Source organism: Carlito syrichta, unplaced genomic scaffold, assembly GCF_000164805.1.
Source record: "Carlito syrichta isolate Samal-C Ts95f unplaced genomic scaffold, Tarsius_syrichta-2.0.1 Scaffold71973, whole genome shotgun sequence".
In the NCBI taxonomy this organism is placed as follows: Eukaryota; Metazoa; Chordata; class Mammalia; order Primates; family Tarsiidae; genus Carlito; species Carlito syrichta.
In genome coordinates, this window is record NW_007016069.1 from 189214 (window position 1) to 208031 (window position 18818).

At 39.6% G+C, this 18818-nt stretch overlaps 1 protein-coding gene across 1 annotated transcript in view; it reads right to left on the reverse strand.

The window, feature by feature from the left end:
* Positions 1-18411, reverse strand: part of B3GALT1 (beta-1,3-galactosyltransferase 1) — a 44408-nt gene extending 25997 nt beyond the window's left edge. The window contains exon 1 of the mRNA XM_008052817.2: positions 18305-18411. The gene's annotated coding sequence lies outside the window, so the exon portion shown is untranslated. The remainder of the gene's footprint in view (positions 1-18304) is intronic.
* Positions 18412-18818: the final 407 nt, after the last annotated feature.

Here is an 18818-nt window from a genome sequence, read left to right on the forward strand (position 1 = left end):
GATACTACTTCCCTCCAGGATTTTAAACTCAGGCTCAAATCTAAAGAACTGAAGAGACCATATATGTTTTTATTTTGCTTTGTTTTGATCATTGGGTTTTACTGTCTTGAAGATGTGAAACACAGGTAACTTTTGTAATAATATGTGTCTTATATAGCCTAGTTCAGGGAATACATTTTAATTCATTTGGTCTTTTTTTCCAGCTTCGTTAATATTTATACCTAACCACATTCTATTAAAGTATTTAAAAACCTGGATGAAGTCAAGTTAATAGTTTCTGGTGTTTAAGTAAAAACAAGAGAAAATTTTATTATTTTAAGGAAAACACATTATGGTACAAAAGGTTACTTAAATATATTAGTCTTTCTATCATTATTTCCTGTGGTTAACTTTATTTTCCTCTCTCCCTGTAATATTCTCTCGGCAAATACAGAATCTTAAAAGCTATATTCACTGTAACCGTTCCGATTTCTCGTGTCTTAGTCTGGGACATTTTACTTTCCTAATTAGGAACATGCTCAACGGCTGCCGGCTCAAAAAACAGCCTGGAATGTGGTTCTCACTCTCTTAGGAGAAGGGGAGTATGGATGGGTACTTTAGTCCTCATTAGGTGGTGATACATTTTGTTTTTACATTTTGTAGACTCCGGCAAGTGTGGCCAGGCCACTGTGGCCAGGTTTGCTAATTGGAGACTGTGAAAGAGCATTCATATCATCTCCATGTCTCTAGGGAATTTGTGAAATTGGAGACTTAATCCCATTGTCTTTCTTGTCCCAAAGGCATAGAAAGGCACTATCCCAAACTTCTGGTCTCCATTCAGACACTAATGTGGTTCATAATGATTAAATGTCAGATGTGGATGAGCCAGAAAAGTCGACCTCCCTGTTGTAAGGGTGAGGACCTTGTGCCGACCTATAGTGTGCTCTAACACCATGGGGTAGCAGACTGCTCTTGAGTGGCTTTCTGATTTTATTATTATTGTTATTATTATTACTATTAGAGTTGGTGTCTCACTCTGTCACCCAGGCTGGAGTGCAGTGGCATGCTCACAGCCACCACAGCCTCCACCTGCTGGGCTCCGGAGATCCTTCCGCTCAGCCTTCCAAGTAGCCGGAACCACGCTGACTAATTTTTTATCTGCCCGGGCTGGTCTCGAATCCGAGAACTCAGGCAATTCACTTGCCTCGGCCTCCCAAAGTGCTGGGATTAACGGCTGCGCCACCGATCCTGACCTTGAGTCACTTTTTAAAAAGGCTTTCCAAAATAGCTTTGCAAAGAGGTTATGAGTATAACATAGGCATGTTTATCAAGTTGTCATTCTCAGTGAAGTTAATGACAAGCTGTAAAGTAGAGGTGAAGTTTCCTAGCTTGTATAAAAATGCCAGCCCTCTCCTCAAGCACAGCGTTTGTGTCAGAGATGCTCAACATGTTTACGAGCATAATTAGTTTAGAGACTTTAGTTCTACATCTTATGGGGAGAAAGTTTGAAGAAAGACTACCCATTTGTAAGCAAAGCAAAAGAACCATTAGAATCTAAGCTAGAACTGGCCTCTGATTCTATTATAAGACTAGTTATCTTCAGGAAAAGAGACTACACTGTAGCTTTCAGGGTTGCACAAGCCTAGATAGGGGGATCTTTCTCCATCTTTCCATGTAATGCCCTTACAAAGGACACACACTAAGAAAACTATTATCCAGACACTGCTGGCTTTTCTACAAAGGAAAATCTAGGTTCCATTTGGGTGTCATTTATTCTTAACTTCAAACTTAAATTGTCTACAGTGGGCACAGTTGTTTATACAGAAGACTATTGCATGTACCAAGTCTTTATGATACAAAGTGAGGACTCCTTTGAGTCTGAGTATATATAAAGACACTATGGCCCACAAGACACTCTTGCCCTAACCTGATTCTTTCTATTTTTGAGCTCTGACATATGTTAAGGTTGTTTTTGAAATGGAGACCAACATATCCTATTTTGCCCAGTAAAGTTATCTTTTAAAGTAATTATCCACTCTACAATAGAGTTCAGTTCCTCGTTGATATAGAGGTCCAACATTAGGCTTGTTTTTGTAAAAATGAAAACAAAAAGGAAAAAACTCTGATTTCATCATAATAGCCCAAATTTTAGTGTTGGAAGTAGTCTTAGACATTATTTAGGACAATTATTAATATCTACCTCAGGAATAAACAGTATCTTAGATACATATATATCTTAGGAACTACAGGGGGAGTTTCCAGTAATGCTTTTGGGAATCTGTTCTTAGATCTGATCATATTTACTTGAAGATGTCAGTTTTTTTATGGATAGACTAGCAAGCATATATCTTCCAGTTTTATCCTGGGACTTGGTCAAATCAATCATCTTTTTTATAGTACTTATGTGAGGAGAGATAGGTAGTTTTCAACTTTCCTTTTTCTAGGTTAAGACATGCCCATTCCCATGGTAGGGGGACTAGAAGTGTGTACACAACACATAGTTCTCCTGTGTCCCTTTTCAATGAGCAAATCAGGAAATAGCTACCTTTGGGTAGTGGATTCGTTGTCACTGAAACATCTTCAGGATCTTTCTGAATCTCATTTAAGGAACTGAATTTCCTTGAGATTCCCAGTGTATGATCTGTGAGAGTCATTGATGCCTCTGTTTTTATTTTTGTTAAATTAATTTCCTAACCTGTGAGTTTCATGTTCATAACCTCTGCAGGAGACACTGCCATCTGCCATACAGCTTAGCCCCTGAGCTGTAGGCTTGGAGAAAGCTGTATTTATTTCAAGGACAAAGAAGCCAAGGAGAGAAGGGGAACACATTTATTTTCACTTTTCACAGACCACAGTGGGAGTGAATCTAAACACTGGCAGCGAGACTGTGTTAGGTGCCACATTGCCACAGTCATTTGCATAATGTGTAATCTAAGGTGTTGATTCAACTCTGATAAACAGGCATGTTTAGTGAGATGAGGCAGAATTAAGCATTGCCCCTCTGCCTGCCCCTTAAGGAACCGATCACACTCCTTCTCTCCATCAACTCCACAGAGCAGGAAACTTTTCGCTTCATTGAACTTGCTTCCCATCTCTACTTAGCAAACTGACTAATGGCTCTGGCTCGTCCCCTGCTACCACCTCTAATGCTGCCATGCTCAGCTGCTCCTCCCCAAAGGAAAAAAAACTCACATTCAGGTGGCGCACTGATTTTTTGGGAGTGCATTTGTACTTTCCTTTTTTTGAAAATTTAACTACTTCACCACATCACCTCCACACTGCCCTTAAATAGGACCTTTGAAGACCGCAAAGGAATGTATTTGTTAGAAAGTGCTTTGCTGTTAAAAATCTACCTATTTGATGTTAATGCAATTGCACAGTAACTGATTTTTAATGGGGCGTTTGTTGAAGGTGGATGTTCAGCATAGAGTTTTGCTTTCAGAATCTGGACGTATATCTGCTTGTGTAGTTATGCAAATGCCTTCGCTTTAACAAGTGAGCCAGTTTTCTCATTTAGTTCAAAGTCCAGACATTAACTATTTAGTGAAGTTTGTATTTTTAAGCATATGGTGGTCAAAAGTGCAACTCTCACAACTTTAGATTTTGCTGCGTTGTCTTTATCCCCATCCCCATTGTAAAAGATGCCATTTAGTACATTCACTAGAGGACTGAAGGTCTTCTGTTATATGTTTATATGGTCTTAGGAATAACAATACTACTATTGCTACCAGCATCCTACCTTGGTGCCAGAAATTATTTTCTCTAATTCTCAAGTTATTTTTCTCATGTTTAGAAACAATCACACTGAATCTTTTAAAATTCCATTTCGTGGACACACATAAAGTTGCCATTTATGTAGCTTAAAAATGGTTGTGCATCAATAACTTTCTATGGCTCAACACACCAGCTCTTCAGGAGAGCCAGGGTTCAAACTCATTTCAGCCAGGATCTGTAGTCAGTCAATGTGCTATCCTGCTGCCTTATTTATAGATATTCTGTCTTGTTTCAGCAATCTAGCCTTGCATGCATTGTACACTTAAAATAATATGTAATTAATAAATAATTGGTGACTAGATTTTTAAAAGGGAGTTTGGATGAAGAGCCACAGATTTATGTTTTATTTAGCAAAATATGAGACCTCAGGTTTGACTACTGTATATCTAGGTGATTATATAGGATTACCAGACACTTTCTCTTGAGTCATTAATTCCTCTCCTCTCTACATATAATGAAGTTTTCCAAAGTCCAAATATCTGTCATCAGTGATGGACTTTCTTGGGAAAGGTGAAATCTTGCATGATCTCTCTTCCTCATTTCTATTTCTCTGTATTTTCTCCAACCAGTGAGGTTTAGTGATTTTACAGGTTTTATGAGATGATTGAGAAAGCACTTAGTTAACCACCTTTGAAACAGACCTCTCATTTCTTTCTCTCTCTATTAACATCTCTTTTTCAGTACTCCCATTTCTTCCCTGTCCACCTCTTTCTTTCTTCTGAAGATAGTACTCTAATTTTTTGGCCACAAGTGTTTACCTCAAATCCTTATTTTTGGACATTTTAAGAAAATACTTGCCAATTTTGAAAGAACCCAGGTGGTTTTAATATTGAATATGTCCAAAAGGTATGAATTTTGAGAGCAAATCAGTGACTACACAATTTAAAGTGCAATTACATAGTAATTACTCAATTTGCTTGTGAACACTGAATCTTCTCCATGGGCTCCAGACAGATGTCACAGCAGATGCACCTCATATAAAGGAGAATTTCCATTAACTGTAGCAGTAGTTGGGCTTCTAATCTTTGGTAGTGTTGAATTAAATTGCTAATAAAGGGCGATGTTGAAAATTATTAGGAAGTATGATTCAGACAGGAGAGGGACAGAAGTTGTCAAACATGGAAAGCTTTCTATGAATAAGTGTGTTAAATACAGTGCTGGCATTTCAAAGAATTGATGGATAATTGGCTTTGGGGTTATGTGACAGTTATTGATAAAACTGGATTTTTGTAGAGAACTTTCCAGTGTACAGACTCATTTCTGCCTACACTATCTCATTTGATTATTGCCAGAATCCAAGATGTAGAGACAAATGTCTTGAGGCTCATAGGCTCATCCCAGTTCTGACAATTGGTGTGTAGTGGGGCCCAAGCCCAAGTCAAGGTTGCCTGTTGTCAAACTACTTCTCTTAGGATCACATCACGGTACATCTTCCTGGGAATAGTCAGTACAGTCGACAAATCAATTAGACTGTGCATGTGCTTTTAATCAAATTGACTGACCTTTTGACTTGCTAATTTAAAAATCAAAGTGATTGAATCAACTGTTTGTGAAATCACAGGTTAAGAAACACTTTTTTTTGTATCGAACTCTTGATTTTGATAGTATATATTTTCAAATAGCTACAGTTTGAAATAAATTCTTTGTGCAACATAGGAAACTACTAGACATGCACTAGTCTGTTCAAAGTTGTGAGCAAGTTGGACGTAAATGTATAGACAAACTCCTCATTTGAAACCCTAAAATCATTTCACTGAAGGCTGGGAAAGCTTGCATATCTTCTCGATTTTCCTTCTTGACCAACACCTTTTGTTTATCTTCTTTTATTTAATTATTCATTTTTTGCATGAATAGATTCCTACCTCACCAGGTTCCTGCATTGTCCAAATCTGGACAATGGTTTGTTTGCTCCAGTCTGCCCACGATTGATCCCTGCTCTCTGGTCTGTGAAAAAGAACTGGTCTTAGTGAGATTTGTCATTCAAGAAGCTGCTCAAGTGTTGAGGGCTGGAGAGAATTCACTTTTGCTCAGTTCTTGAAGGCATTTCCCTGGGGCATGACTCCCAGACACGGGTGTGGTGACTGGTGAGAAAGACAGGGAAAAATGATCGAATACTCTGTCAATAGGACTCCCACACAAATGACAGCACTTGGCAGGGAAAAGCTGCTTTTTCTCTTTCTGTATGGTTCTCCTTCTTCAAAATGAATGGCAGTGCTCTCTAGAGATTTCTTTTCTCCCTTCCTCTCCTCCTCAAAGACTCTGTGGTAGCTAGCAGCCAGTCCCCTCTCTTTCCCTTTCCATTTTCTTAGCAGAAAGAGCTGGCTCCCCACTGTGCACTCCCTCACTCCCCTCCCTCTCCACCTTATTTACCTCACTTGGGCTTTAAACACCTCTTTGAAGCACTCACCCTCCTATGGCTTCTAATGTTACTTCCTGTCCCTTCTACAAGGCTACCTTCCTCCTACACATCTCAGAGGACTGTTCTTGACAATTTTGTCCTACCTATTAGTAAGCTATGGCTCATATCTCAGCTGAGGGGAGGGGTGCAGACGAGGCTGGTGCAGAAGGAAACCCACAAAGAAGAAGAGGAAAGGCACCTAATTAGACTTGCCATGAGTGAGCACAGGAGAAATGGGAGGCCCTTGGAGCCTGAGAAATGAAACTTGTAAGTGGGGCAAGACTTGGCCTCCGCTTTCTGTCCTGCTCCAATATTATATATAATACTTTAGATATTTGTTTTGATTAGAAACAATTTCTGAAAAGCATCTGCTAGAGTGAGCAGGACATTATAGATACTATATAAGAGATATTTATGACGTTCTTGCTTTTTAAGATCCAAAGTGAATTAAATAAATACGGGAGAATTGGGTTCAAACCATGGAGCAAAAAACTAGTTTTGATGGAAGCAGGACTGCATTTTTGGTTAAAGGTTCTCTATGTTATAATACATAGAATATATTGTAGTTGTGACGGATATCGCAAGAATTTTTGCCAGGCTGGGTGGCTCAGCCTGTAATCCCAGCACTTTGGGAGGCTAAGGCGAGTGGATTGCCCTGAGCCCGCAGGTTCAAGACCAGCCCGGGGAACTTGGCAAGACCTAGTCTCTAGTTTCTACGATTGAAAAAAAAATTAGCCAGGTGTGGTAGCACGTGCCTGTAGTTCCAGTTACTTGGAAGGCTGAGGCGGAAGGATCATCGGAGCCCTGCGGGTTGATGCTGGAATGGCTGTGAGTGTGCCACTGCACTCCAGCCTAGGAAATGGAGTGAGACTCCAACTCCAAAAAAAAAAAAAGAATTTTTGATACGAGTCATCAAGTGCTGAAATTTGAGTATTAATGTAAAGACTAGGATTCCAGTCCTACTCACATATTATTCTTGGCAATGTTCTGTAACTTCTAAAGGCCACTGGTTTCTAGCCTGCAGAATGAAGATACTATGGAAGCAACTACACAGAGTTGTTCCTAGCTCAAATGAGATTATGTATGCAAAGCTCATGGCATAGTGCTTAGCACACAGTAAACACTCAATTAAGGCTGTCCATTTTTAGGATAGTGATTTTTAGAAAGAGAGCACTTTCAAGTTTTTCCTGGTAAAGATAAAGTTTTACACACTTGCCTTCTGATTTACTTTTCCGAGAGACAGAGAAAGAGATGTGGTTTAGCTTGCCTATTGGGAGTGTATGACCCATGAGAAATTCATCTCTTATGCGAACTATAGTGGGAAGAATATAAAAAACCATGCTGGTATGTTTCCCATCAACTATACAACCTCTGCCAGTCATATTTCTGATCATTTCACATGCCCACAGAACATTTTCCAGGAAGTGGTGTTCATTAATTCCTTAGGCAGTTCATCATAGTTCACTCATTTCACTAGCATTTGAGGGGTATTTGTACTATTAGGAAAGGTCTGAGAAGCCATTTGTGGGATGTCAGGTAGACACCATTGGTGAAGGAAGATTTGTAGACCATTTCATATTACAGGACATTTTTCAAATCCTGGCATTATATGGCATATGCTAATTCATATGACCAACATCTACAGAGTACCATTTCTTTTTAGGTCCAGGGATAGTTGCCAGACATCAAAGAGTCACAGTCTGGTGAGAAACACAAGGCCTTACACACAGCTGAATACATATTTGTTGAGGCAAGTAGGAAATAAGCCCTTACTTAATTCTAAGTGTTCTTAGAGAGTTTAGAACAACCTGTTCTAGAAGAGTAAGGGAGGAGGAAAACACTGTGGGTGTGACAGAGTTGTTGCCTGGAGTTCACTGAGCTTCGGGATCCCTGTGTACAATGTGTCTAGCAATCTCTCCAGGGCTTAGTGAAGTCCACTGAGAATAAATGTCACAAAATCCCAGGAGAGAGCACTGGGATATGTCCAACCTTAACCCTAAAGCCACCCTTGTGTTTTAAACAAATTTTAAAAGTAGCTGGGTACAGTAACTCATGCCTGTAATTCTAGTACTTTGGAAGGCCAAGGTGGGAAGATTGCTTGAGCTCAGGAGTTCAAAACCAGCCTGGGCAACATAGTGAGACCCTGTCTCTAAAAAAAAAAAAAAAGAATTAGAATTAGCCAGGTATGGTGGTGCATGCCTGTAGTCCCAGCCACTTGGAAGGCTGAGGTGGAATGATTACATGAGCCCAGGAAGTTGAGGCTGAGGTTAGCTGTGACCATGCCACTGGACTCCAGCCTGAGTGATAGAGTGAGATACCAACTCAAAAAAAAAAAAAATTAAAGCTATAAATTGTGTAATGATCTGGTTTCCATTCCAGTTATTTTCAGAGCTGAGTCACAGCTAGGAAAGGACTTTGGCTATAGAGTATCTGAGGCCATAAACAAACACACCATCAGAAAAGTATTCTCTTGGGCAGTGGTCATGCAGTGACAGGGAACTGCCATGTCAGTGGTCAAAGAGAGAACAGTGGTGAGCATTATTTGCAGAGAAAGGCCAGGCTTCCTGCTCTTTAATCTGCTAACGCCTGTAGTGGGAGCTCTGTAACCTCATCTTGGCCATTCAGTCTTACCTAGGTGCCCTCTAGACCAATCCAGTTCTCTAGTCAGGGGAAATTTAGGGGACCCGAAAGACCAGTAACAGAATCTCTTCAAATATCCAGCTGACCACTTGCTCAGTCTTTAGAGGCTGAACCAACTACATTTTGTTTTGTTCTTTGTGACTAAATGGACCACCTTTTGTCCTCCTCACTGTAAGTGGCACCTGTCTTGTTCTTTGTTCTTCACTCTTTGGAGCCTCCTCTCCTCAACTGGCAGGTGAATGTGTAAATACTTACCTGCAGGGCTCTTTTGAGCAATAAATGAGACAATCTGTGAGGCATCTGGCACACAGAAGATGCACCATTTGTGCTGGAGTCTTGAAGTTTGTATGTTTTATCACATGAGTATTCTTGGAACCTGGTATTCTGCCTTGGAATGTGAATTGTGATCATTTTGGCATGAAGGACATTTGGTAGATTATAGTTGAAAAATATTTGTTTAATTTACTAATACAGTTGTCACTTGGTATCTGAGGGGATTGGTTCCAAAAGCCTCCATACCAAAATCCACAGATGCTCAAGACCCTTATATAACATGGTGTAGTATTTGCATAAAACCCACACACACCCTCCCTTATACTTTAGATCATCTGTAGATTACTAAAAATAGCTAACACAATGTAAATGTTATATACAGAATTATTATATGTATTGTTTTTTATTTGTATTATTTTTCATTGTTGCATTATTATTATTTTTCTCAAATATGTTCAGTGCATGGTTGACTGAATCCATGGATGCAGAAGCTGTGGATATGGAAGGCTGACTGTATTCAGGTGTGCCACAGGCATCCCTGCCTCTCACTCCATTCCTGACTTTCCTTTCTTCTCTGAACCTTATTCAATATGGATAGTCACCTCATCCCATTCCTGACAGGGGGTCTCCTAATCAGTTTCCTTGAGTTTCTTTGAGGTTGTAGGCCTCAGAGACCTCCTCAGGTGTACATAGAGGCACAAAGCTGCTGTGCTAGAAGGTAGGGACTTCAGTCTAGCCCAGCATCTCCTGTTGCCTTCTCTTCCTCAGCTCTGGCTTAGCTGCTTGGGGAATTGTCCCAGAAGAGGTCCATCAGAGACCAGAGGACACTCTTTTCTGTTTTGCTTGTCGACTCCTCTTCCTCAGGCTCTGGAGGCTTGAGTGGAAACCTGGCCACATGGCTGGTTTTCTGGCAAGAGAGGACCATGCCATGAGTCCTGGAGGGCAGAGTGGTAGAGAGGACAGTGTATAAGACTGAGAGTCAAGTGACCTGATCCATTCCCAGCTGTGTGGTCTAGGCTCATCCCAGGTCATTTGAGGAAACGTGACTGAGAAATGTAGAAACAAAGTGCAGATGGAACCTCTTACTCTGCTTAGCTGAAGAATGTCAAGAAGAGTCCACCTTGAAGGAAATTGTGTGGCACCAATCTCTACTGTGAATAAAAAGAAATGATGCTGAAATTGAGGCCTTTGCTTGCAAGGACCAAAACATTTGTAAGATCAGCTCTGAATTTGCCATGGTCCAAGATCCTTATCAGTATTTAATTTAAAAAGAAAAATAAAACAACCTGCCAACTACACAGTGGATATTGAATTACAAGCTAAATAATTTGTCAAACACCTTTGCAGTGTCTAAAGAGATTAGCAAGTGGAGCCAAGTGCTATTGCACGGACTCCCTGCCCAAGCCCAGGACAAAATCAGAGGAGTGAAGGCACAATCACAGCTTCTCCAATTTCTACAGGAGCTAGAGTAAAGAGTGGTGTGCTTTTGGAACAACTGCTCTGGGTAGGCCGGGGAAAGGGGATGAATGCCTGTCTCTGAAGTGAAAGGGAAAAGGATGCTTTAAGGGGAAAAAATATGTATTGTGCCGTTCTGTAAATAAGACAATGTGGAATTAGCAAGGTAATTGTCTTCTATTGGCAGTGTCTCTCTGGACAAACTACTTTGGCTCATAGTAAGGAAAAAAATACCTTAAAATTAACACTTATGTAAACAAATAAACAGATAAAGTATTTGGCAAATGTTTTAAGGGACCCAAGCTATGAGTGTGAGGTCTGGAAGAGAAGGTCCATCCAGGAAACTCTAGGTATGAGCAGCAACAGAGTCCCCGCTGGCTTTCTCTGGCTCCTCTCTTTGTTCTTCCCTTCCCTTTTTCTCCCCATTTATCTTGTTCTTTAAATTTTAACCAAACAAGGGTTTTGTTTCATTAGGACCTGAATCGTTTATCTGAAAGGGAGCTTACATAAAATTATTAGAGATTGATACTGGTATATTCACAGAGGTACCTTGAGGATATTATGAGGAAAGAGTGAAGGAGGAATTTATCTCACAAGTGCCACAGCCCATTCATGCAGTGAGTATCTGAATGGGAGAAGAGGTTGGGAATTTTGGCAGTGTCCAGAATTGCCTAAATCACTGAGGATGAACAGTTGCCTTCTCCCTTGGTAGTTCAGGCCCTCATTAGAGACTAGATGGGGTACTTCTGCAGTAGTCAGCTACCTTGCCATTGTTGCCTGTTTGTCATACCTCCCTGCCACTGTAGATGATAACTCCATGATGACTTGGATGGTGACATAGTCTGTGTCTATTTTAAGAATAAGAATGACATTTATTGAGCACTTACTAGGTTAATAAGTTTTCTAAGCCTTTTATATTTACTAACCAATTTTAGTTTTTACAACCCTCAAAGGTAGGTAATTATAAACCCCATTTTAAAGAAGAGGCTTGGAGTTGCTGAAAAATTTGCCTAAGGTCACAGGACAAGTAACTGGCAAAGTTAGGATTCAAGCTCAGGCTCTCTGATTCCAGGGCTTACACTGCAAACCACAACATAGACTGTATTCCTGGCACCTAGTACAGTGTCTGAGAACCAGTCACTATTTCCAGTTTTGCTCTTATATCTCTGTGATAATTTATTTTATGTTAACTTGGCAGGGCCACAGTACCCAGATATTTGATCAAACATTATTCTGAATGTTTCTCTGAGTGTGGTTTTGGATGAGATTTACATATAAATTGGTAGACTTTGAGTAAAGTAGTTTGCCCTCCACAATGTGATTGGGCCTAATATAATCAGTTGAAGAGCTGAACAGAACAAAAGACTGATCTTCTTTGAGCAAAAGGGAATTCTCCAGATAGTCTTTGGGCATCATCTGCAACCTCAGCTCTTCCTAGTTTTCCAGCAGACTGTTTTTGGATTTGAAACGCAACTGTTTCCTGACTCTCTAGCCTGCTGACCTTCCTCATCAGATTTTGGACTCACCAAGCCTCCACAATAATGTGAGCTGATTCCTTAAAATAAATCTACACACACACACACACACACACACACACACACACACACACACACACACACACACACACAATTGGTTCTTTTTCTCTGGAAAACCCTGCCTAACATAGTCTCCATTGCTAAAAAGTTCCTCAAGTTAAGGTCCTAGGCTCTCCTTTCTTCTCAGTCTTAGTTTTGCTTTTTCTAAGCAAATTTTTTTCTGCCCATGACCTTAGTTACCATCTATATGCCAGTAACTCTTAAATGTATATTCTATCTCAAAGGTCTCTTTCTATGGACCTCCAGATCCATATATCCAGTTTTGAATTTGAATATGTACTTTGTTATCTGAGGGGTACCTGAATGCAACATGCACAAAGGCAAATTCATGATCCTGCAACCCTGATTCTCTTTCAGGGTTCCTTTTCACTGTGAAATATGCCTTTCTTTCTATGTCAAAGACTAGGAGCCATTCCTAACAGCTCTCTCACCCTCATCTTTGTACTTAATCTATCACTGTGTCCTACCAATGTCACTTCAGAAATTTCTCTTATACATCTACTTCTCTCCAGCTCCTCTACCACCACCTTACTCAAGCTATGGCTGTCTCTTATCTTGACTCCTATGGTGACTCTTCAACTTGCAAGTTATAATAACTGCATATTCTCTGTCTCCCCTCTAATTCTCTTTCTTCACACTCCAGTTGCAGTGAACTTTCTAAAAATGAAATCTGATCATATCATTCTGTGCTGTTACCTGTTGGAAACCATTCAACGATTTTCTGTTGTGCTTAGAAAGATAGCTAAATTCTTAGCAAGGTTACGTGGTGGTTCTCAAGGCTCTGCATAGTCTCACCCTGCAGCAATTTTTTCCTTGCATTCTAGACTCCAGTTACCCTGACTTTTTTTTTAATTCCTTAAAATTAAGTCCCATCATAAGTCTTTCAAATATATCATTTTTATTCTATTTGTTAAAAAATTGGAACATTCTTTCTAACCTCTCAACTATCATATCAGGAGTCACTTCCAAGGGAAACTGTTGTTTTCTACAGACCCCTTCCTTGGTCTAGTCAGATTCCTGTATTATACAATCTTATAGTATTTATCTAAGTTAATACAAATAATATTAGCTAAGCTTTATTGAGTACTTATCAAGTTCAAGAGTCAAGCACAGTGCTAATCATTTTATAATCATTAGATTTAAATATTACCTAATTAAAAATTATAACAAAATCTGAGAAATAGACAATATAATCATCATTATTTTGCAAAAGGGGGACCTGAACCTGGGTGTAAGTTAAGTGCATATTCAACAGTGTGATGACTTAGTGGATACTTGGCTCCCCAGTTGGACTGTGCACTTGGAATGAACTAGGGTTCATTTCAATCCAGGTCTGTGATTGATCAGCACTGTTAGAGGACTGCTGGGCATGTAGATTGTGTTTAGTATGTACTTGTTGATTGAAAAACAGAATATTTGAATGAGTAATGAATTAGGACACATTTTAATATGGAAACTAACTGGGTATTCCTTTTGTTCTCTATTCCAAATTAGTCACCTATGAGATTGTTTACAAAATTCTAGACAGCTGCTTGCAAATGAGGAAATGGCATTCCCAATATTGAAGATGTTTTAGAGTCTCCTGCACTCTTCATTTTAATGGCCATCTGCTCCACTTCCAAATGAGGCACCAATTCAGTTTAATTTTACACACAGTTAAGGATAATTTTTTTAGTCCCAGTCCTTCTGGGGCGTCTAAAATAGAAGGAATCACTCACACACAGGCATCCATTTATAAACATGCGCACTCTGTGTTAGGTACATCTACATTAGTAGCTGTAACAAATAAGCCTTCAATTTCCAAGCCTTAACACAGTAGATGATCATATTTTATTTGTGTAATAACCTAAACAGGGTGTTGCTGCTTGACCACACAACTTTTTACTGGGTGATTCAGGAGCTCAGTGTTTCTTCACCCTCAACCAAGGGTCTCAGAGTTTTCTCACTGGCAGTAAAGAGCATAGGTTAGGCATCCTCACTTCCTCCAAACCCAGGTCTTCAAATGAAGCATGTCACTTCTACTTACTTCCCAATGCTAGATATGCATTACATGGTCATGCCCAACTCTAAGGAAGGCAAGAAAATGCTGTCTATCTTTGTGTCCAGGAAGAAAACAGAGGAAACATATCTGAGTGAATCACCAGTAGTCTCTGTCCCTCCCTCAACTTATAGCACAAGGCAGAGAGATGCTGTAAGATCAGGACAAAGCATCCTAGGGTATGGGAAGAGGGGGCTTAATTTTAACTATGGACCTTTAGAAGGGCCTTTGGAGGTGGGACTTGAAGAATAGGTAAGTCCTTGACAGGAAGAGATGGTAACAAGTGTAACTAAGACTGGTACAAAAAGAGATGAGGTCGAAGCCAGGTCGACATGAGAGTGTGGGAAAAAAAATATGCCTGTGTCTTGGTCTATGTGTATGCATCTCAGAGTCAAGTAGAAATTATTTTAATAATCTCTTTTTCTTGGTTTTCCTGTTTTCCTTCTATAAGTAATTAAATAACAAACAGAATTCCACCTTTCACCATGAGTATCTTAGTCCCTAATGTGAAGATATGAAATAATTAGAGGGTGTGCTATGTAAGAATTCTAATGTCATGGAAAACTTCTATTTTCAAGACTGTGCTAATTACACAGGATAAGGCTGAACGAAGGAAAGATGCACAATTATCAGAGCACAGCTTTGTAATAACCAGCTCTGTTTAGAGGCTCTTCTGAATCTATACATGTAATAAATCAATATACAATGACTAGTATTTATCTTTGAGAGGATAACTTTACATTTTTGAAATGCAGGATTTGGCCATTTTAGAAATGCAGGATTTGGAATGCAAGATTTGACCATTTTTAATTTGACCATGGTGATGGTATTGGAGACTTTACACTCTAGTCTAAAAAGTAGAGAGATAAGAACAAGGTCTTTTCTTTGGTAGGGAGGAGAGCTCTGTCTCTTCCTTGGTCTGTGACTCATTGACTGGGTGATCATAACCTCTCTAAGCTACTTGCTCCACCATGGGGATAATAATGCATATAAAACTAGCTCACACTGAGCTTGGACTACATTAAGGACACAATTTTAATTTTAGATCCATTTCCCTTCCCTTTTCCTGCTTTCTTTTTCTTTAGCGACATTTCATTCATCTCAAAAATCCTTAAGATTTTAAGAACTGTACAAGAATTACTGTAATAACAGGCAGATGTACTTCCTCTAAATCTACCAAACTTCAATAAAGGCAGTTATAATATCAGTGGCTCTATCTGAGCAGTGTCAAGGATAAAAAAAAATACCTTAGTTGTCAAAATCTCAAGAGGGCTGAATCAGCTCTTCTTTTCTTCCAGAGAAGATAAATTACATAGCATGAGATATGCTTCCTGCTAGGGGGTTTTGTTTTGTTTTGTTTGCAAACAAGATCTTAAGTGCAAAAGACAATCTCTCCTACATAAACATTAAAGGGGCTATGATAAATCCCATAAAAGTTTGGGCTTTTCTCTAGATTCTGTTACCAGACTATTAGTAATTGATATGCAAAGGCAAGAGCTTAAAAATTGCACATTATTCAATTGCCAAATCCTGTGAGCTGCCCATCCCAAGGCTCAGCTATGACTGGCCTATATACCCAAGTGCATCCCTTATCAACTGAAAAGATAGAGGCCCTTAGCTTCTGAGAAGGCTTTGAGATTGCATTATCATATCAATAGCCCACATGCAAAGTTCTTGATAAAAATGATCATAATCCACAGGCAAGAGATAAAATATGAGAGTTTGATTTGTGTAAACAAATCAAAAGTATTTAGAGTCAAGCTACTTAATCTGTCTTAAAGCATTGCCAGGAATACAAACATCAGAACTGCCTAAGAGGCAGGCAGCCTAAAGTAGAAGGGAACTCTAAAGACAATTTGCTACTTTTTCCTGCTTTGCTATAATCTAGCCATATTGGCCTTCTCTCAATTCTGTGAACCAGCCAAGCTTAAGGTTTCTTGTCTTAAAGCCTCTATACATCATACTCTTTCTCTTCAGAGATTCCTCTGACAATAGTCAGGATATTCTGTTATGCTGCATTAACAAATGGCTTCCATATCTCAGTGGCTTAAGAAATGAAAGTCTGTTGTTTGCTCATGCTACATGTCCATTGTGGGTTTGATGAGGGTCTCTGTTCTTTGAAGTCACACCGGGTCCAGGCTGAAGGAGGCACATCTTGAACCATATTATCAGTCGGAATGCCATGGGGAAAGGGAGCTAGAGGGTCTTGCAACAGCAACCAAATGCTCCAGCAAAAAAGTGATGTATTTCCTGTCTATTCACTGCACCCCATGACCCCAGGAATCCTCAGAAAGACCACGGCTGTGCCATCCTATCACGTGCCTGGAAGGGATAAGCTATCACGTGCCTGGTTGGGAAAAGCTCTCTTGATCCCCACAACTCCCTTGACAACCTTTTCTAAAGCAGGTTCCAGCTCTTTGCTGCCCGAACACCCTTTTTGTTGTTTTCTTAGGGCTTATCACAATTTGTAATTGTATTATTTTTTATTTTCTGTTTTGTGTTTAGTTTGTTTCTTCCATTGGACAATAAGGTCCCTAAGAGGCAAGATTATGCCAGTAGTTCTCAAAAATACACAATCTGTCTCATATTTTAAAATGCTGAATATATTTTTCTTGAATTTGGAGAGTCCTTATGGCCATAATCTCATGCCTCTAGTCTGTGCCCATCCTTTTTGGCTGTGTGCTGACTCTGCTCCTTCGTTCCTCATCAGAGCGTCCTCTTGACATTTGCTTACTGGCAGGGGCTAAAGCAAAGACAGACTGGGCTTTCCTTCAAATGCTGTCATGAAGCGAAGGGGAAAAAAAACTATCAACTGAAACCTCACAAAAATTTCCAGAGGCTGTGAAAAGCAACATATCCAGTGACAATCACTTTACATTTGTAAATAAGGAAAAGGAGAGTGGAATCTGGTGAACTGGCATTTTATTGAATTTGCTTTTGGCAAACTAACTTGTAAGAAATTGGCTCAGGGCTATCTCCTACTAATAGTTGTAGTTTACTGTTCAATCGAGTTTGCTATTTTGAAGGCACTCTGAAATGACTGTCCATTTCATGAACAAGGAAACTGTAGTTTAGGAAGGTTAAGTGATTGGCCAAAGTCACGGAGGTGATGATGGGAGAGATAAAAGTGCGATCTCAGTGATCTCTTGCCAGTGTTGTGCTTCTTTCCCTGGATGACATTCCAGAAAGACTGTAATGACTTTTGTTTATTTAACATGCTATTTTGGGCAAAATGTGTATGAAGGAATATTCTGAACATTAATATTGCTTTAATCACTTTAAATAAAAACATTTTTTTACAATTATTTGTTATTTTAGATACTTTTAATAACCATACTGCCAGGCATGGTGGCTCACGCCTATAATCCCAGCACTTTGGGAAGCAGAGGCGAGAGGATTGCCTGAGCCCAGGGGTTCGAGACCAGCCTGGGTAACATGGCGTGACCTCATCTCTACAATAAATAAAAAAATTAGCTGGGTGTGGTGGCTACTGGTTCCAGCTACTTGGGAGGCTGAGGCAGAAGGATCACCTGAGCCCAGGAGGTTGAGGCTGCAGTGGCCGTGAGCATGCCACTGCACTCCAGCCTGGTTGACAGATAAGACTTTGACTAAAAAAAACCAACCAAACAAACAACAACAACAAAAACTATACCATTATTTTCTATACAAAATCCTATTATTTTCAACTGGAATAAGAAATGATTGAAGTACAATTGCCTGTGGGCCGAGGTTATTTCAGCAAAGAAGTTTCAAAAATCAATTAGCAGTGGCCTTGGAGAAATGGATTTTAAATAGGAATTGTCTCAGGTCACCTAGAGCGTTCTCTTTAGTTCCCTAATAGTTCATCTTAAAAGAGGCCATGCTAAAATAAGTCAAAGGCTTCACAGACACTTGTAAATATGAATTTTTTTTTTAAAAAGACACATTTTAAAGCTCTGTTTTTTTTTTCCCACCCTCTAGTATCTTTCAGAAATAAGGCTTCCATAGCAAGGGTATTTTATATGCTATAGCAGGTAAATATTAATAAAGAAAAGAAGCCTATACTTTTCTCTCCACTCATTAGTCTTTAGATGTCCATTTCTGATTTCATAGAGTGGTTGTTGTTTTTCCTAGTAATGAGCTGCTTAAGTGAGACGTGCGTTCCTCTCCTACCTGCCAGACAAGTGCGCCGTGTTCTCCTTCTTATTGTAGGTACAGGGCGCCAAGCATGGTCTCAATCTGTCTGATGAGGAGATTTGAGGAACTTGTGCCAGGAGATGCAATCTGCAGAACCCTAAGTAGACACCAAGAAGAGAGAAAACTTCAGAAGTGATGGAAATTAATTGGGTTCAGAGAAATGAATACAGAATTCTGTCACTACAAAAAAAAAAGATTTTTATTTAGATTATAAGTACAAACACAGAATGGCATGTGGGTAGGCACTGAATAGAGGTTGATTGAATGAAAAAAAGAATGAATAAACAAACCTCATTTAGGGTTTGAGCTGATCCTAGGATTGCAAACCCAGATGTTTATGAGCGCATGCAAGTAGGATAAATGAGGGAGTAGACTGGGTGTGCAACTAAGGAATGGTGGGGACTGTGGGGAACTAGTGAGTACATGTCCCATCTGAGGTGGGCAGATACTGCTCAGGTCTAGCTGATGATTTTCACTGATACTATAAGGA